This window comes from Sarcophilus harrisii, chromosome 3, assembly GCF_902635505.1.
Source record: "Sarcophilus harrisii chromosome 3, mSarHar1.11, whole genome shotgun sequence".
Lineage (NCBI taxonomy): Eukaryota > Metazoa > Chordata > Mammalia > Dasyuromorphia > Dasyuridae > Sarcophilus > Sarcophilus harrisii.
In genome coordinates, this window is record NC_045428.1 from 162,629,115 (window position 1) to 162,650,675 (window position 21,561).

A 21,561-nucleotide genomic window follows, 5' to 3' on the forward strand; every position below is an offset into this window, starting at 1 on the left:
GAGTAGGACCAGGAAAACCTTGTACACAGAAAAATTAATATTTTAAGGATGATCAACTATTAAAAAAAAAAAACTAACTACTCTGTGTTATTGGAAAGTTCCATTTTGATGTCCTAACCTAGCTTCCCCAATTGTCCTATTTATTCTGCCTCAGGTTATAACTTTTCCCTCTTAATGTTTGAGATAAAGATTTTATATCTTTAGATTATAGACATTCCTTCTTAATGTTTGACAAGATAAAGGTTTATCCATTTTAGATGTCATTAGAATATCAGTAACCTCCCTCCATTAGGTTATCCCTACCTAGATACCTCCATTATGTCATTGTTCTTGTTATTTTATAAAAAAGCTTGCTGTCCCGACACTCGGGGCTAGACTCTTTGAGATGATAGTCTCATCTAGCCCTAGGATCAAACATGGATCCATTGGTCCCAGTATTTCTCTCCATTTAATAAGCTATTGAATTGGTCTCTAATCTCTGTCTTGCTCAGTTTCTTCAGCATTACATTTGATCAAGATAATGACAAGATAATTCAAAAGACCCATGATGAAAAATGGTCTCTACCTCCAGAGAAAGCACTGTCGAACTTTGAATGTAGAATGAAGCCATAGTTGTAAATTTTTTCTTTATCTTGAGTACTTAATTTTGTTTGTGTTTTCTTTTGCAACATAATTAATATGGAAATAGGTTTTGTATGGTCTCACATGTATAATTAAAATCAAATTGTTTATCTTCTCAAGAAAGATGAAAGGGAAAGAGAAAATTTGGAACTCAAAATTTTTAAAATTTGTTGTTAAAATTGTTAAAAATGTATGTGTATTTGGGAAATATTTTATGAAATAAGTAATAATAATTATAAAAAAGAAAAAGACAAAAATTGTTTTCTAGATATATCACCAGACACATTTAAATTTTATCTTCAGTTTCATATTTTTTCTAATTTCTTCTTTTATTAATTTGTCCCTCAAACTCCTCAACCATCCCCCAATGAGCAATTAAAAAAAAGTTATTGCATTATTGATAATAATAATTATTATTATTATTGCATTAATACATAGTTCGGCAAAACAAGTTCTCATCTTGGCTATGTCCTGAAATATATGTCTTTAATACATTTTAAATTCATCACCTATCTTCCAGGAGGTGAATGATATATTATATCTTTAATCTTTTGGATTCATGATTTATCATTGCTTTGATCAGAATTCTAAAATCTTCAAAGTGGCTTTTCTCTATAATGTTATTATTGTGTAAATTGGTCTCCCAGTTCTGCTTTATTATATAATATTTCATAGATGTCTTTCTAGTTTCCTCTGAAACTGTCCATTTCATCATTTCTCTTAATACAATAATATTCCATTATATCTATATACTAAAATTTGTTTAGCCATTTTTCCAATAGTTTCCCCTTAGTTTTCTTTGTGAAACAAAAATGTTTATATAAATGGTTTTGTGCATATTGATTCTTTTTTGTTTTTTAAAAAAAAATTATTTGAGGTATATCTAAGCCTAATAGGTGGGTCAAATGGTGTGCAAAGTTTAATAAATTTTGGCTCAAAATTCTAAATTGTTTTCCTGAATGGGTGGGCCAATTCACAGCTCCACCAACAGTGTACCAGAATATCTTATTTCCAGAAAGCCCTCCAGTATGTGCCATCTTCATCTTTTGCCATCTTTATTTGTCTGATAGGTGTGGTGTGAAACACTGGAGTTTAATTTCTACTTTTGTGTGCCTGATGAACGTATAACAATTGTATGCCAGAATCTTTAATTTTAGACACAGGACTGTCATAACCACTAGCATCATTTCTCTATTGGGCTTCTCACCTAGTTTTGAACTCCTTAAGAAAGATTCCCCAGGTTGTAAAGGTGAAGATAATATAACATTGACCAGGGTGTCAGTCTCTGGCGACACCCTGAATCCTATTCTCACTTTCTTTTTGTGTACTTGAACTTCCTTTTGGAATCATGAAACTATAGGTAATCTTAAACATCACTTTGCTCAATAAAGCTGCTTAAATTTACATTTCTTCAATTAGTAATGTTCCAGAGACATTTATATTGAACATAATTTTATTGCATTGTTCTCATCAAATTATATATCTAGTATTTCTGCTTGTCTATATTTTTGAGTAAGATCTTTACCATCCAATATGTGATCAATTTTTGTAGATGTACTGTATAAATCTTATTAATATATAAGTTCTTTTTGATTCCCATTTAGTAATTACAAGATATTTGTCATTTCTAATTTTTCTAAAGTTCTATTCATGAATTTATAAACAGGAACTCTGACTATTACAATGCAAATTAGTTTAGCAAATTTTCCTCCTCATTCACAGGGGATTTCTAGGACTTATCCCATGTATTATGTAACATAGTCTGAGAGAAGTAAATTCAGTGCTACGGAAATACATGTGAACCTATAGAGCTATCTACACATTTATGTAGCCTCTATAACCATGTTCATCAGTGTGCAAATTGGATTGATACTATCATGTATACTCTGACTCATGTGGACAATTTAGTTTATGGAAGGAAAAGGTAAACTCTAGTATCCATAAGATTTTTTCCCTAGGGGAAAGATTGGTGAGTCTTTTTGATTTTTTTATGAGCTGGGTTATCAGTCTTTTCTGTGTATTTGTTGTATAATAAAAAAAATATTTCCTATATTAAATGTCTTCCTTATTTGAGTTAACTTCCAGGGAATCTTTTTTTGTGAGAGTAAAATGAGCTAGATATCAAAGTTTAGAGCACAGAAGCAAAAGACAGAAAGATTTTATGGGAGACATTGTGAGAGACACAATCTACATGCTAAGTTTTTCTAGGATTTCCTGCATAGAGGGATGAGTTAGAGGCATATGTGAGATACTTTCCCAAATGGTTCCCAGGATTCTTATGTCAGCAGAACACTTTGATGCTAAGATTATACCATTAAAAATGCCTGCACATGAATTGTGGGACATTAATCAATAAGAATTTCCATGATTCTTATCACTCAATATAAAGTAGAGTGATATGTCAACAGTAATAATTGGAATTATTGAATTATTAATAGTATATTGTCTCTAGTGTTGCCTCTATTGTCTTTATCCAGGCTTACATAAGGACTTAAAAAGCAAACAAGAATATATCCTGGAAGCTACTCTTCACATAATTTTACTACAGAAAGCTAGATTTTGCTATGAAATATAGAGTTGGACCAAAATGGATTCTTGCTACTATAATTGAGATTATAAAGTCTATGCCATTTGAAGATCACAGTGCAAATAATATAGTCATATCATCACCATCATCACCCAAAAAAGGCTCTTCTTAAACTAACTTGACAACAGCAGGACCAGTAAAAACATCCCATGAACCGCCAATTGCCTTTGATCCTTTTGGCTATTCTTGAAGAATCACTGAAATCATGAGGTGAATTGAACAATTTTTCTTCTCTAATTATCACAGCTCTAGAAGTGGAGTCCCTGGGTGTTTTGATCTGGAAAAGGACATTTAATCCTTAGCTAGTTAAAAAATTGTCAGCTAATGTCAAAGGATTGAAATTCAGGGAATGCTAAGAAACAATGTAATTATTTTGTGGCATGTGAGTTACTTAGTATCGTGTACTGTGTAAGTTCCCACATTTGTGTGCTGCTGGGAATTTTGGAGTAGGTTCTAAAAGTTTTTAAAAAAAAAAAAAAGGGCAATCATATTCAAGACATATTCATTCTTTAGCTATACTTGATACCCAATACAGAAGACTTTTAAGTATTCCAAGTGGATCCCTTAGTTCTGATACTTTGTATAGTCAAAAATCTCTTCTATTCTGATAAACTAAAGTCACTTACAATCTTGGTTTATGTCAATATCAAGTTGAGTTTCTTCGAGTTTATTTGTTTGAATTCTCCCCCCCCCCCCCGCCCCCAAAAAAACAACCACATTTTGTATTTGAAAATTTCTAGTTATATTAAATTAGTGTTTAGTTTTAGTTTTAGTTTAGTTTTGTGTACCTGATGGATGTTTGGGAATTGGCTGCTAGGATCTTTAATTTTAGATCCAGGAATGTCATAAACACTAGCAACATTTAGCTATTGGGCTTCTTATCCAGTATGGAATTCATCACAGAGGGATCTCTCAGGTTGTGTAGAGGTAGATATATATATAAAACAATGTCCTGGTTATCAGGTTCTTTGGTGGCAGATCAACTCTTATTCTTACTTTCTTTTGGATACTTGAGCCTCCTTTTAGAATCATGAAACCATAGGAGATCTTAGACACCATCTAGTTCAACCCCTTAATTTTCTAAGAAATACATTTTTTATTTATATCTCTGGTTTTGTATCACCTACATTTCTCAATGTGTCTTCTCTAGTGTGAGGCTAGGAGTGAAGAAAGGATATTTTCAGTTGAAGAAACCATATGAGCAAAACCTCAGAGGAAAGAAAGCATGATAGGTGGAGATACTGTTTTTTGACTCTTGGACAGATTACTTAATCTATGAAGGCCTTGGTTTCCTTAGATGTCAAACAAAGAGCTTTGCAGTAGTTTCTAATTATCTCTAATTTTTTAATGTATCAGTGTGGGAGGTAAATATAACATCATGGAGGGAAATGAGATTGAGGGGCTATCTTAGAGGCAACAGAGTAGTGGAAGCAGTAGAGAAGACAATATGATGTTTTTCACTTCAGGGGCCAATTCTTCCTTCTCTATGCTGACAACACTTCCATTAACACTAATGGAAGCTTCAGCTACACGCATCAAGGGGAGAAAATAAACTGTTATATCCTCCAATATGTCAGCATAAAAGACAAGTTAAGAAAAAGGTGTAAGCTTCAAATTTATAAGGCACCATGCTAGTTTTGCCTGTAAAAGGGGGGACCCAATAGCTCAAACCGACTTTAAAAAATATTTGGTCTCTAAGTTCAAACAGATACTGCTTCTTGTTTCAGAAATAAACCATAGATCTTCCTACATATACCAGCAAGACCTTCTAAATACACATAGTCCTTTCCCCCTGCAGCATCAGATCTATAAGATGAAAGTAAATGAAAAGAAATCTAACTTCATCATATGCTATGTAGCTTGTGGTAAGAGAGGCTGACAGAAAAGGTTTCTCTCCCAAACTCTGTTTTATTATTGTTTCCTTCTTTTTCACTATTAAAGATGAAAATAGAACCACTATGCTTTCCAATCCTTCTTTTGAAGAAATGTTCAGATTAACGAATCCACAGATTGGATCATTTATTCAGAAATGGATTTTCTCCTCTTCTATTCAGTAACATAAGAGAAGCTTAGCTTCCCTAGATTAAATTTTTTTTGCCAGCTTGGAAAAGTTGTCTTGTCCACTTATGGAGGCCAGTGGCAATTCATGAACAGCAAATAGGAAAAAAAAAAAAAAAAAAAAAAAAGACCACAGTGCCTCAACTCATACCATCTACTTCCCTACTATAAAATTAACACTGGCTTTGCAAATAGCTGTAGAGAACCATTGAGCACAATGAGACACTACAGATGGTAATCTAAGCATCTTAATTCAAGTCATAGCCCTGCTTCTTGCCAATAGAAAGATCTTTAATTACTTTGGACCTCAATATTCTTAACTGTAAAATATAGAAATTAAATGAGATCAGAACTTTCAGTAAGACTGGTAGGTAGCCCATAATACTCCCCAATGCAAGTCAGATAAAAATTAATTGGGAAATATCTAATAAGGTAAATGAAAATGCAATAAAATATAGATAATATTACATTTTAAAATTGTGTCCCTTGAGGATCTTTATGTATGGTGCCCTGGTTCCATTTGAGATTGACTCCACTGGACCAGATGTTTTTTAAGATTCCTTCCAACCATAAATGAAGATTTTACTAGTATTGTATTTACTGGGTGGTTTATCCAAACATCGACTTTAGTTCATCTCTCTGATGCCTTGAGCAATTCCTTTCTCTGGGTTTTGGAATCCTACTATGAAAAAAGACTGGTATGGGTTAGAGGATCTCTGTGTTCTCTTTTAGAGTGAACGTTCTTTGATTCCCAAAACTCAGTGAATATGTCTAGATTGATTGATGGTGCCTTTTACTATTTCATTTCAGACTCCAAATCTGTACATGAAACATACTATAGAACAGCAAGGCAAATTTCTCTTTTGTCAGTGTCATAGACACCTTGGAGTTTAGCTGCTGTATTTTTGAAAGGCATAAATCTAGTTGACTCTTTCACACATGAAATAGAAGCAGGGACATTTCTGTTAGTCCATGTGAAGGTATGAATTGGAGTGGAAAGGTTGGGGAATGGGACAGGAAAAGCAGAACTACTCAATTCATGAATGGAATCTATCCTTTTTAGCCAAGCCTCTAATCTGGGTAGCTGCTTGTTTCCTTTTCCACTAATCCCCTTTTCCCTTATATTTGGGTCAGCATAACTTCAAATCTAACAGACAGAGAGTTGATGGGCTTAAAGGAAACTCTGGAATGTTCTCCTTGAACTTAATGTTGGGAAGTGATGGACTACAGTACATTTTGTTTTGCTGAAGTTGAGTCTCAAATTGGTGCGTGCCTTACTGATGGGACTTTTTACCCACTTGTGTAGACATTTCATTCAGCCAAAGAAGGTAGAACAATTTTTAAAAATCTGTCAAAAGGATCTTGCTAAAACCCCATCCCGACTCCTTACCTGATTGACAATTTTTTTCCAAAGCCACATCATGGCTCCTTATCTGTCTTTTTTATTTTACAAACTTGTCCTTGCACATAAGCCCTTGTTCCTCATCCCAGGATACCTGTTAACCTGATGACTGAAGCCCAAAATTTCAGTATATAAGCTCTCCCAAACTTTTACTAATTACTAGACTCTTCCAGAGTCTGGTCTGTTTAACTGTTGTGTTAAAGTCTCTATAACCATAAGAAAATATCTTTGAATTTTTTCAAGTTGACTATAAACCATGACTGTTGGACACATTTGCAACGTATCAAGTGTACAATGACTGCCTTCAGACAATTCCTCAAATAAAGACATACAAATTCTAGCACTGGCTGCCAAACCAGTCAGAGCATTATAATATCCTTCCACAGTTTAATATGATACAGCTTATTAAAATGTTAAAAACAAACAAACAAACAAACCACAATCTAAGTTTAATAAAATTAACAAAAAAATCTTAGGGTATAAAAATGAAAAACTAAACTGAAACAAAGATCTTGGAGACTTCAGCAGATAAAAGGACACCACCTAAATGGTTACATTTGAAGATTATAGGAAGGCTTTTCCCCTTTCTCTAAAGACATCTCCTGAGCCCACTCGAATATTTTACCAGTGGAGTGTTATTTCTTTGATGATCATGTCACTTCCCTGCTCAAGAAATTTCAGTAGTCCTCCATTACCATTAGAATAAAATATATATTCCTCATTTGGGCATTTACTACACCTTACAATAAATAAAACTACTCAAATAAATAAACACACTTTGCATTTCAGTAAATTGTCCTTCCATAGTTACTATTCCTCATACGTGACATTCTATCTTCTGATTCCATGCTTTGTAAGAACTGTTTTCCATGCCTGAAATGCTTTCCCTTCTTATTTGCAAACCCTGGATTTCTTTGAGGATCAACTTTGAGGGATATATCTTGCAGTAGGACTTTCCCCCAACCATCCCTTGCCTCTCCCATTTTAGTGCTATTAGCTCCAAATTTCTTTGGATTTATTTTGTTTGTATGACTTATTTATGTCTTTGTTGCTTGATGGTTACTCTACTCAATTACCCCTCTAGAAAATGGCTAGCCCCATTTTAACTTTTTTTTTTTCATTTTGGGGAGAGGAGGGTAGGAAGTGATTTTAACTTTGTATCCCCAGGCAACAAATTCATCAAACTGAACCCACATCATAAGTAAAGTTCCATACCAATTGTGAAAATAAGATACCAATCAATAAACATTAAATGCCTAGCATGTGCCAAGCATTAAAGGTTAAGAAATCAAAGAGAGGCAAAAGAGAGTCCCTGCCCTAAAAAAAAACTTAGAATCTAATGGGGGAGAAAAATGAAACAAATATAAAGCAAGCTATATATAGAATAAATAGGAAATAATTAACAGAGAGAAGGTACTAGAATTAAGAGGATAAGTCTTCTTATAAAAGACAAAACAAACAAAATAACATAAATTCGATTTTAAAATACTCTTTAATGAGATAACTTACATTTTAAAAAATAAATGATTGTTGAATTGAACTGGTTCTTAATTGCTTTTTAGTTTTTAAGAATTCCTTGTTAAATATTTAAATGTACCTAAAAGGGACAGATGACCTTGCAAACTTGCAGACTGTTTGGACTGGGAAGGGAATCTATTCAGCCAATCTAGTTTACCTTTCTATTTAAGAGATTTAGAAGAGGTTAGGTGATCTACTCACAGTCACAGCTTTATCACTCTTTTCAGTTAGGATCTAGGCCTAATGAAAAGAGATGGAAAATAAGGATGGGATTGGAAGAAGAAGATTAGTAAAGAGCTTTTCACAGTGTGTGGAGAAAAGAAGGGGAACATATTATAGGGAGGGGAACAGTCCCATGTCCCCAAGTCAAAGAGATGAGCTCACCCCTGTTTCAGGAGACAAACACACTCAGAAATTTAGGGATATCTCCTGCTTCCTAGGCTTCTCTAACGGTTACTTTTGGAGTTTGATTGGACTGCCTGGAACCTGGAAAAAGGACCAAGAATATCTCAGGCTCTCCTGAGGAACTAAGTAAGACTACTCCTGACAAAGGAAATAGTGGGATTTTGTATGGCTTCCATATAGAAATATGGTTAGGGATCGGATGGAATGACATTTTGTTGCTATCAGCAGCTCTCTGTTAAATTTATAGGATATAAACTTGGAAGGATATCTGTGAGATCTTCTAGTTCATGGGTTCCTTATCTTTTCTAGAAAACTCATGAAGCTATATAATGAAAGTCACAAATTTTTACTGTAGTGAACACAGTAATTGTTATTTCTCTAATGAACACGTTCTACAAAATCTTAGGTAGTTTTAGGCATACTCTGTTAGACCCAGCAGATTATATTGACCTCTTCAGAATTCTAGGGAAACTAACATGATGAGCTAAAACTAACCCTGAAGGAGTTAGAACTCATGAGATTGGAAGCACCAAATCCTTAACCTAGAAAGGAAAAGAAAGTGCATAGAAGTGAACAAAAAACCCAGGCTTGTAGTCAAAGAACCACACAGTGGCTTCAGTGGAAAGTATCCAGGGCTTTCCCCTTACAGTTTTGTGGACCCTATTAATAAAAGAGATAAACCAAAAACAAAAGAGTAGAAAAGGAAAATGGTTGTCTCCTCAGCAGCCAAAGAACTTCCTATTTACCATGTGCTCAACCAGCCAGAACCAGTTACAGAAAAACTATATATTCTCCAGAAAATCCCAAATAATTTTTCTTTACATATCATAACTTTTCCTAGAAGTTCCTAAGACTCCTCCACATGGGGAGATATCATCAGGTATTCTACCCATGTGCTGGTTCCCATTATTCTTAAAACATGGAACTGGACAGATGTTTGAGAAGTCATATCATGCTCCCTCCTCCCTCCATTTCAGGTTTCCATTAAGCATTAATAGAAAAATGGATAGTTACTCAATATTCAGAGAAATAAATTTCATTTTCTTTATTTCCTTGAGTATTAGAAACTCTCCCCTTATAATCCATATGAAACCAGACTCCTAACAAGTTGAAAGGGGAAAAGGCAGCTTTATGCACCATGATACTCATGGAATATAATTCTGGATTGGTGGAGAGAATGGAGATTTAATCCATCCAAGGATACATGAAGAGCAGAGTTGGTGCCAGAATTTTAAAGAGGATAAACATTTTCTTCTTAAAATATATTTTATTTTTCTAATTACATATAAAAATTCTTAACATTAATTTTCTTAAAAATCCTGAATTCCAAATCTTCTCTTCTTTTCTTCCCTACTGCCTCATTAAAAAGGCAATCATTTTGATAGTCTACACATGTACACCCTTGCATATTAGTCTGCTGTGAAAAAACACAGACAAAAAAGCCCCCAACAAAAATAGAGCAAGTAAAAAAATTATGCTTTGATTTGCATTTGGATTGTAGCAGTTCTTTCTCTGGAGGTAAATAGCATTTTTTAACCTGCATTCTCAAGAATTATCTTAGATCATTGTATTGCTGAGAATAACTACATCATTCGTAGCTGAATCACTGTACAATATTGCTGTTATAGTATTCTGGTTCTGCTCACTTCAATTTGCATTAGTTCATGAAAGTCCTTCCAGGTTTTTCTGAAAGCATTCTGATTGTCATTTATTTAAGAGGATAAACATTCTTATTTCTATTTCTAGATAGGATATTTGTAGTTCGATACTCTTTTGGAGACCAACCTGATGTATGTGGAAAGAAAGAGACAGACTTTAGAAGACAGGTATGTAGCTGAATTTCTTCAACAGGAAGTCCTTGGATCCTCAACATATCTGATTTCTAGCTTGTCCTTCTAGATAGAGAATTTTAGGAATTTTTCCCTTGAGTGAGATGGGAACCACAGGGAGGCCGTCTTGATTGAGTTGAGATCTTATCTCCCATCTAAAGAGTTCATTCACTCATGTATTTTCATTTTTATTTATTTAGTATTTTACATTCAAAACCAAAAAAGAGTTCTAGGTTCTCTCTTTTATCCCCACCCACAATTAAGAAACCATATGTGAAGTTATGCGAACATTTCCATAAATGTCAAGTTGTGGGGAAAAAAAAAAACATCTTCCACCCTAATTAAAATAAAAAATCTAAAGAAAAATTAAGTTGAGAGAGAGAGAGAGAGAAAGAGAGAGAGAGAGAGAGAGAGAATGCTTCACTCTGTATTCAGACACAATCAGTTCCTTCTCTAGGTATGGATAAGATTTTTCATAAGTCCTTTTTTTTTTTTTTTATTTAATAGCCTTTTATTTACAGGATATATACATAGGTAACTTTACAGCATTAACAATTGCCAAACCTCTTGTTCCAATTTTTCACCTCTTACCCCCCACCCTCCCTAAATGTCAGGATGACCAGTAGATGTTAAAATATATTAAAATATAACTTAGATACACAATAAGTATACATGACCAAAACATTATTTTGCTGTACAAAAAGAATCAGACTCTGAATTATTGTACAATTAGCTTGTGAAGGAAATCAAAAATGCATGTGTGCATAAATATATGGATTGGGAATTTAATGTAATGGTTTTAGTCATCTCCCAGAGTTATTTTTCTGGCATAGGTAGTTCAGTTCATTACTGCTCCATTAGAAATGATTTGGTTGATCTCGTTGCTGAGGATGGCCTGATCCATCAGAACTGGTCATCATCTAGTATTGTTGTAGAAGTATATAATGATCTCCTGGTCCTGCTCATTTCACTCAGCATCAGTTCGTGTAAGTCTCTCCAGGCCTTTCTGAAATCATCCTGTTGGTCATTTCTTACAGAACAGTAATATTCCATAATTTTCATATACCACAATTTATTCAGCCATTCTCCAACTGATGGACATCCATTCAGTTTCCAGTTTCTAGCCACTACAAAAGGGCTGCCACAAACATTCGTGCACATACAGGTCCCTTTCCCTTCTTTATAATCTCTTTGGGATATAATCCCAGTAGTAACACTGCTGGATCAAAGGGTATGCACAGTTTGATAACTTTTTGAGCATAGTTCCAAACTACTCTCCAAAATGGTTGGATTGTTCACAACTCCACCAACAATGAATCAATGTCCCAGTTTTCCCACATCCCCTCCAACAATCATCATTATTTTTCCTGTCATCTTAGCCAATCTGACAGGTGTGTAGTGCATCTTAGAGTTGTCTTAATTTGCATTTCTCTGATTAATAATGACTTGGAGCATCTTTTCATATGACTAGAAATAGTTTCAATTTCTTCATCTGAGAATTGTCTGTTCATATCCTTTGACCATTTTTCAATTGGAGAATGGCTTGATTTTTTTATAAATTAGAGTTAATTCTCTATATATTTTGGAAATGAGGCCTTTATCAGAACCTTTGACTGTAAAAATATTTTCCCAGTTTATTGCTTCCCTTCTAATCTTGTCTGCATTAGTTTTGTTTGTACAAAAACTTTTCAGTTTGGTATAATCGAAATTTTCTATTTTGTGATCAGTAATGATCTCTAGTTCTGCTTTGGTCATAAAGACCTTCCCCTTCCACAGGTCTGAGAGGTAAACTATCCTATGTTCCTCTAATTTATTAATAATTTCATTCTTTATGCCTAGGTCATGAACCCATTTTGACCTTATCTTGGTGTACGGTGTTAAGTATGGATCAATGCCTAGTTTCTGCCATTTTCATAAGTCCTTTAGAGAAGTCATGGATGATTGTAGAACAACAAATTCTACATTGAGAATTGTATTGAGAATAACAAAGTGATTCACAGCCAGTCATCCCAGAATATTGCTATTACTTTGTATATAGTACATTTCACTTTACTTCACTTTGCTTCAGTTCATGGAGGACTTTCCAGGCTTTTTTTTTTTTCCTGATGACATCCTGCTCATCATTTTCCATGAAACACTAATATTCCACCATAAACACACACCACAGTTTATTGTGCCATTCCCCACCTGATGGACATCCCCTCAATTTCTAATTTTTTTCCCCTCAGAGCTGTTATAAATATATGTTTTTACATATAGGTAAATTTCCCAAATCTCTTTTGGTATTCATGCCAAGTAGCAGTGTTGTTACATCAAAGGATATGCATAAATTTATAGCCCTTTGGGCACAGATCATACTTATTGATCATTTATCAATTGGGACATGGCTCTTATTTTTTAAAATAAATTCAATTCAGTTCCCACTATGTTTTGTCATTCATGTATTTTCAAGTGTATTTTAATTTGCATAATTTATACAATTTCTCCTCATCATTTGCTTGGATAAATGAGTTTGCTCACTATTCATTTTTCTGTAATTAGTATTTCGTGAGAAGAGAACAACTTATAAGTGGAAGTTTAGAGTACCCTTTCCTTTTAAGAATTAGTGACAAGTGAAGACAATAGCTTTTGAACAAAAAAAAATCATACTTCTACACTAGGGGGACAGATATAGATATAATTCTAGTCTTTTTCCCTGTCTCTCAGTGAAAAAACAAAGAGCTCAGACATGTGTTGTTCTTCCTTTGTTTGCAAAGAGGACCAATGACATCATGGCATGATGATTTGACTTGCAGGTGAACTGGATTTAAGTAATTCAGAACTGAGCAAAGTAGTCAGCCTATCCTCTCTTTCAGAGTCATTAAAGTCCAGATGCAAGACAAAGAGTCAGAATGATGGTGATGGCCCAGGATGCAATGTCATACCTTCAGTGTCAGTTGAAGTTCTAGGCACTCCACAATGCCTGCTTTAGCTTTCTTCATGATCATTGGAACAAAATGTTCCCATCCACCTATCCTGCCTGGTAGAAATCTTTGCATGCAAGGGATAATTTACCTATCAGATCTTTGGAGAAGGGAGGAATTTATGACCGAAGAAGAACTAGAGAATGTTATGAAAGGCAAAATGAACAACTTTGATTACATTAAATTAAAAAGGTTTTGCACAAACAAAACAAACAGAAACAAGATTAAGAGGGAAGAACAAAGCTGGAGAAAAATCTTTACATTCAGTATTTCTGATAAAGGTATCATTTCTAAAACATATAAAGAACTATATCACATATATAAGAATGCAAATCATTTCCCAATTGATAAATGGTCAAGGATATTAACAATTTTCAGATGATGAAATTAAAGCCATTTTTAATTATATGAAAAAATGCTCTAAATCACACCCAAGTGACTAAAATGACAGAAAAAGATAATGATAAATGTTGGACGGGATGTGGGAAAACTGGGACACTGATGCATTTTGGTGGAGTTGTGAAATGATCCAACCATTCTGGAGAACAATCTGGAACTATGCCCAAAATGCTATAAAATAGTGCATACTCTTTGACCCAGCAGTGGCATTACTAGGTCTGTACTCCAAGGAAATCATAAAGGAGAGAAAAGGATCTACATGTGCAAAAATATTTGTAGTAGCTCTTTTTGTGATAGCAAAGAATTGGAAAAGAAGTGGATACCCTTCAGTTGGGGAATGGCTGAACAAGGTGTGGTACATGAAGATAATGGAAAATTATTGTTCTGTTAAAAATGATGAGCAAGCTGACTATAGAAAGGCTTGGAAAGATTTATATGAACTGATGCTGAGCAAATGGAGCAGAACCAGGAATATATTGTACATAATAACAGCAAGAATGTTCAATGATCAACTATGAAAAGCTTAGGTCTTCTCAGTGGTTCAGTGACCCAAAGCAATTCCCAACAGACCTTGGACAGAAAATGCCATCTGCATCCCAAAAAAGATCTAAGGAGACTAAATCAACACATGTTATGTTCATTTCTTCTTTTTTTTAATGTCTTTTATCTCTCCCATTGTTTTTCCCTTTTGCTCTGATTTTTTATCGCTCAATTATGATTCATAAAGCAATGTGTATTAGAAACAAATAAACTTAGCAAAAAAAAAAAAAAAGAAATCTTCACATGCTTGGGTAGAAATTCCCCTAAGATAAGAATAGACATTCTCTCTGATGACTTTGAGGCCTATCAGTTACCCTATTATATTATTAAAAGGGATAGTTTCAGAAAAACTTGGGGAAATTTATATGACTGATGCTGAGTAAAATGAACATAACTAGCACAATTAACAATGTCAACATTATGGTGAAGAGCTCTCTGAAAGATATGCTGATATGTGTAACAATCAAATATAATACCAGAAGTCTGATGATAAAATATGGTATCCATCCCCTGACTGAAAATTGAAGGAATAAAAGAATAGAATGAGACTTTTTTTTTAACATCGCCTATGCAAAAATTTGTTTTAATTGACTATACATTTTTGTAAAAGGGATTTTATTTTTCTTTCATTTTCAACTGGAAGAGGGAGTTTGGGGGAGAAAGAAGAGAAGGCACATTTTTGCTTATTGAAAAAATATATGCCACTTTCAAAAAAATACAATAAAGTTAGGGATTGAAAGCAATATACCAGTTTGGAGCCAGACTACTTGGGATTGGGTTTCTGATTTTTCCCTCATCTGCTGTGTGACTTTGGACAACACACTTATCCTTTTTGGATCTCAGTTTTTTCATCTTAAAATGGGAGAATTTCATTAAAAAACTTTGAAGACTCCTTTCTCCTCCAAATACATGATTTTATGGCTAAATTATCTCTAATTTTCCTTTCTCACCAGTGAGTATTTGATTACTACCTCCATTTACTAATCTTTTCAGCAAATCATCAAAGCCTATAAATTTGAATATACCAAACTTAAGTAATCATTTCCCATTTTCCTTTCCTCACTCTGAATAGTAGCAGCAATCTTACTTTTTTTCAATATACAGTTGACTTTTAATTTTTAAAAATTTATATAGAAGATTGAAGACCTTTCATTTTTTTCCTCCTCTGTTAGTTTTCCCTCTCTAAAGCATATCTCTTTTAAATGTTTTTTCCTGTTTTTATTTTGCTTTTTCCTCCTTTGTCTCCTTAGTTCTTCATTTGGACGAAGTGCTTCATCTTGCTGACCTGCTTTCTAGTGACACCCTTTCCATCTAATCATTTAATCTATCTGTCTTCCTACTTGTACAACTACATGGAACCTGGACCTCTTTTCCAACATACTTCCAGGCAAAAAACAATGTTTCCTTAAGGGGCAAGATGCAGAAATAAAAGCAAAATAGGGGCCAGAGACAGAGCAAGAGACTGGTATAGAGGATGAGGCTCTCTGAAAAAGTCCTCATGACTATTATAGGAATTTGCTTTGCTTAATTGTGCATATTTGTCACATGGGATTTTTTTTTTTTTTTTAATGAGGAAAAGTTGGAGAAGGATGGACAGGAACAGTCCCATGGGGATACACACACAAAAAAGAAAACAGAAGGCCTTAAGGAATCATAGCCAAACAAACAAGATAGCTTTAAAAGTTACATGTTGAATTTATTTTATATTTTAAAAAGAAAAGCAAGATCAAGAGAATATTATTGATTTCATTTATAATCATTTCTTCTACAAGATATATGAAAATGTTCACATCATTTGATATTCATTAAGTTGAGAATTTTTTTTTTTAAAAGACCTCATGATTTGAGACAGAAAGGCAGACAAATCACAAAGGAGTGGACATTATAACCCAAGAGAAACAACTAGTAGGAAAAGAAGAGAAAACCAAAAGACAGAGAAAAATGGAGTCCCAGGAAGCATGAGCAGAGACAGACTGAAAGCCACAGAGATAACTAAGAGGCAGGGACACAGAGATAGATTGAATCCAAAGAAAAAGACATAGTTTATGAAACATTTCTTTGGGGAGCATTATACTGCCTTTTCCTATTCTTTCCATACTTTATTTCCAGAGTCATAAGATCCTAGAGCTGGAATGAACCTTATTGATGAGAATAAGCTCATATATAGAGTACTCACATCATAACAATTCTAAAAGGAAAGTTTTGCAAGTGATGATAACCCATGTTGCACCTGCAGTAATTGAGACCCAGAGAGATTAGTTTACTTGCCTGGAGTCACACAGTAAATGTGAGAACTGTGATTTGGAAGTCTCTTCTGATTCCAAGTCCTGAGAGGTCTTTGCCATATAGCCTCTCTGAGATCTTCCCCTTCGATCTTCTTATTTTACAGATGAGGGGAACAAAGTCTCAGTCAGGTGAAGTAATTTACTCAGTCACCCAACCAATTAGTAGCAGATCCAGGACTAGAATCATTCCATAACACCAAACTACTTCCTATATAGCTTTGAGCTTTTCAATTCACTAAAGAACTTGTAAGATTTCTCCAGTTTTCATCTTTTTTCTTTCCCTCAAAAACCCAGGTTTCTTTTTCCATCCGACTCTTTTCTTCCCTACCCCTTTATTTCTCTCCTTTTTTTCTGTCTCCTTTTTTTTTCTTTCAAACTACTTATCATCACATTATTTCCTCCTCTCTAATCACTTTCTGAGGCTGCTAATGGAATACAGCACTCAGGATGCTCACACGCATACACTGCAAATCTTTCCTGGTTCCTTGGCATATTGCAGTTCTTTTCCACTTCAGCACCCTGAGAATGTTTGATGAATCACAGAAGGAAAAGACTCCGAGTGGGTAATAAAGGTAATTCTTTTACAAGTAGACATATTTTTACAATACTCCATGACATCCCAGCTTCCTGCAAGGGACTTTCAATCAGCTCTCATTGAGAAGTCTTTAGGGTATATTATAGTCAAGTATCCTTCCCGAAAATTCACCAAGCAAAGAGGACCGGTAAATTCCATTTCTGTGTGACTCTTATAATGCCCTTGCCACCCACAACAGAAAAAAATGAGTGTCGTTTCAAAGAATCAGGCTCCTTTCCCTTGCTCCCCCTAAAGTATAAATCCATCGGTTTTGATTTACTTAAGGAGCAAAATTGCTTTAGGAAACTTCCTGTCTTTTTCTCTCAGCAACATGCTTTGGGCTTTATCATTTCTATGTCTTTCCTCAAAAGATTCTTTTATTAGGAATGATCTTTCCTCCTATATTCAGTTGTTGAATTCTGTCCATGCTTTAAAATTCAAACTAAAAGGTTTGTTTTGCTGTCAATGTCGGAGGAGTTGTGGGAAGATAGGTAAGATTCTTGTTATTGAAACAGTGATTTGGCCCAATGGATCTGGAAAACAATTTTTGGCAAAAAAAAGAGTAGTTTGCCATTTCCTTTTCCATTGGATCATCTTTTGTCAGAGGTCTCCAGAATGAGCTGTCCATCTTAGGTCACCTTGTACATCACAACTCATAGTTTCATTGAACAAGCCCCTCCACCACAACATATCTGTGATTCATATTTAGAAATATTTGTTCCACTAAACTAAGTTTTTGCAACTATTCAAACACTATGATTTCAAGTCCACTGGTTTCATGCTAAGTATTCTAACTTTCAATGTGAAGCTAAAAAAATTCTACCTCTATCACATGTGATTCTGAGAAGCAATATATAATCTCATAGTCCTCAAAATAGTCATTTGATTTACAATTTCTCAGTTATAACCTCCCAAACTCTGAAAACAGTCACATCAATCAAATGAGCTGATGGACCCAGAATGCCCTGAAGCCATGGTAGCCTCAGTGGGTGAGTGCTCAGCTTTCAAACAAGTCTCTTCGTGAGGTGTTTTTCTCTCTGTAACTCAGAACGGTTTGTATCTCTCTCCAATTTTTTATTTGAGAAGGTGTTTTTTTTTTTTTTTTCAAACTGATTTTATCATTTTTCTGAACATAAAACAGTGAACAAAATGTCCAATACAAAAGGGGCAGTACCTTACACGACCAAGTCAAAACCCTTAAGGATCATTCTGCCTCATCTGTCTCTGCATCAGCCTTCAGCCACAGATGTGACAATTAATTGGCATGACTATCATGAGTAGTTAATAGTCAGTACTATAAATGGTTCACTCCCGGAAGGACATATATAGGTACTCTTATGAAAGATTCTCAGTTTGGTGTAATAAGGGCTATGGACTAGGAAACACAGGGAAGTAGCAACATTTTTAGTATTCTTCATCTTCCAGGTGGCTCTTTCTCCAAGGTCACTCATGACAATCTGTATTAGATATAAGATCTTTGATCAGGAGAATTTTGACTTTATTCAGATACATTTTAATCTTAATTATTCAAAATATTCTTATCTTCAGTATAGATTTAGTGATGATAGTTGCCATATATTTTCCAAACTATATTTCACCAAGGATTTTATTTTAATTTTTAAATTAAATTTTAATTTTTTTTCAATTAAGCAAAATCTGTTTTCTGTCCCCCCTTTCCTTCCCTCCCCCCCACTTAAAAATAGAGCAAAACAAAGCCTTTGTTACAAATATCATCAAGGATTTTAATATATTCTATTCATTAGTATAGTTTGCTGAAGGTCAAAGAAATGAAAAATTAATATCACACTGAAGGCAAAGAAAAGTTGTATAGTGGCAAGGAGTATAGGCTACAACAAGGAACTCTAAAGGACAGTCAAATGTCATTAAAGTATTATATGCTAGGAAGAGAGTATAGAATGATTATGTGCAAAGAGTCACAGATAACAAGTGAACAATTAAGAGTACTACTGCACTAATCCCTTCATTTGTAAAGAGAAATCAGGCACTTTTTCTGTAGACCATTTATGGTGAATTTATAGGAAGACATGGACAAGCTGCATCACATTGACCAGATCAGATCATGGATTCATTTCATAGTCAAACAATTTTCAGAAAACAGACAAATTTTGGTCTGTCTATATCAATTAATAAGCACCTAATATTTTGGGAAAGAATAGACAATCTAGCAGGTTCATAGGAGTGAATTTTGGAGATGAAGGATCTCTAGCCCCTTCAACCCAAACACTTAGGTGATGAGCTATTTCACTAGTGGGCAAGGTCAGCCTATTCCTTATCAATTTGTTTCTTTATTCAGAGCATGTTTCTGGCCAAGCTGAGATGAAGTTCACTCACGGAATTATAATTGAGGCTAGGAATGGAACCAAGATTCCTGTTTTCCACACAATTGCTTCCTCTAAATGAGCTTTTGCACCAGCTGGAGTTTTCTCAAGTTTCTCATTCATTTAATTTGCCAAATACTGGCCAAGTCCAAGTTCAGTCTTTTGGGTCAGATGTTGGCAGGCAGAGCTAGCTTTCAGCTATAGAAAAAATGGTTTCTACCAGTTTCTAAGTACAGGTGCTATTAACTACTTGCCAGGAAAATTAGCCATTTCCTTTTCATTTTTAAGGTCCAGATTGCCCAGATAAAGGTTCAGTTGATTGATCTTGGGCATGATGAGTTGCAGATTTATTCACTAATTGATTATAAAAAGCTCATTGGAATAGGGGGACAATGTAGTGTTGCCTACTTCCCCTGAAGTAAGGGAGAAACAATGGTAATAGAGGCAGTTTACCATACTTGGTGTGGCCTGTTCTTCCCAAAGAGTCCCAAGACAATAAACCAAATATCAGCCAAAGATGATCATCCTTATCCAAGATACCAGCTTTATCCTTTATGAATTTTTGTTTTCATTCACCCAGTTCAGCAGCTACTCACCCTCAACCCCATTGCCAAAGGATACTAAAGCTATGATTTGTTTGTTTCCACAATGAGCCAATTAGTTCCAAGTTAGGCAACCTGGTAATCCCCAGGATCAGGGACTCACCATTTTGGTGCTAGATTTAATGGGAACATAGATCACCTTTAACCCTACTACAACTCAAGAGATTTACCAGCCTGCTTGTTATTCATGCATTCAGTGTGTCACTCCATAATGGATTTTCTTGGCAGGGATACTGTTGTGGTTTGTTATTTCCTTCTCAAATGGATTAAGGGAAATACAGGTTAAGTGACTTGCCCAGGGTCACACAGCTAATATGTGTCTGAGGCCAGATTTGAACAGGTCTCTTTGAATCCAGACCTAGCACCCTATCCACTGAGCTACCTAGCTGCCTCACCAACTTGAGTCTTCCCTAGTGTCAAAGATGAATCCCCTGAAAAATAGAGATGATGAAAAAAACCTATAATATCAGTCAAAATTTATTTTTAAAAACTCAGTGAACATTTATTAATCTCCTACTATGTTCAGAGCTCTAAGGCAGGGTGTCTAGGAGATAACTACATTTAGATAACACCTGGTCCCTGCCCTCCTGAAGCTTATGGGTTAAGAATAGCATTTCAGTTGGATTTAAAAGGAAGATTAGGTATTAACAGACAAAAAATAGAAAAGAAACATATTTTAGGCACAGTGAATAGTAGGTGCAAAGACATGGAAATTAAAGCATACAGGGGAAGGAGGGAGGATAGTAAGTTATTCATCTCCTAGAAGTCTCTAGGAGATAGTAAAATTAGAGAGGATGGCCTAGGATAGAGGGCTGGTGTCAATGAAAGGAGACTTCCACTCAACTCTCCTTTCTTAACAAAGAATAATGCAATTACCCAGGGCAAGGGATGGGTTAGCCACAAAGCCTTCTGGGATCTGTAGTTTGTTTTCTAGTCAGAAAAGAAAAGAAACTAACTCAAAATCAAACTGGGGAACTGAGAAGGATAGGCAGGGAGGAAGAGACATGGAGTTTTTGACAGACTGCCACATGGGTTAAAGAGAATATGAGGACAGAAGAGGGGGGCCATTAGTGACAATAGCAGAACATGAAAACCAGTGAGCAGGACCCCCTCTCCCCACCAATTCCCTTTTTTCCAGACCCAGAGAGGGGTTTTCTGCATGAATCAAGAGAGAGAGATGTGACCAGAGTAGGAGATGAGATTGTTGGGTGCTCAAAGCATAGAAATGCTGAAGAAAAGCTTGATGGGAGGAAAGAGTGGTACCTTTGCCTAACCTCTGTTTCACACCTGTGACTGATCTCGCCTTTAAGTTGCTTGATTTCCTTTGTTTGCTACACAAAACTAGAAAACAGTCAAGAGAGCTATTCTTAGCATGGTGCTAGAAGCTAAAACCCGAGCTCATTCTTAGAGTTCTGTTACTGCAGGATGTGAGTTTGGCC

General features: G+C 35.0%; 1 pseudogene; it reads right to left on the reverse strand.

Annotated features, from left to right (window-relative positions):
* LOC100924036 overlaps window positions 1-13,401 on the reverse strand; it is a 28,043-nt pseudogene extending 14,642 nt beyond the window's left edge.
* Between the last annotated feature and the right edge of the window lie 8,160 nt (window positions 13,402-21,561).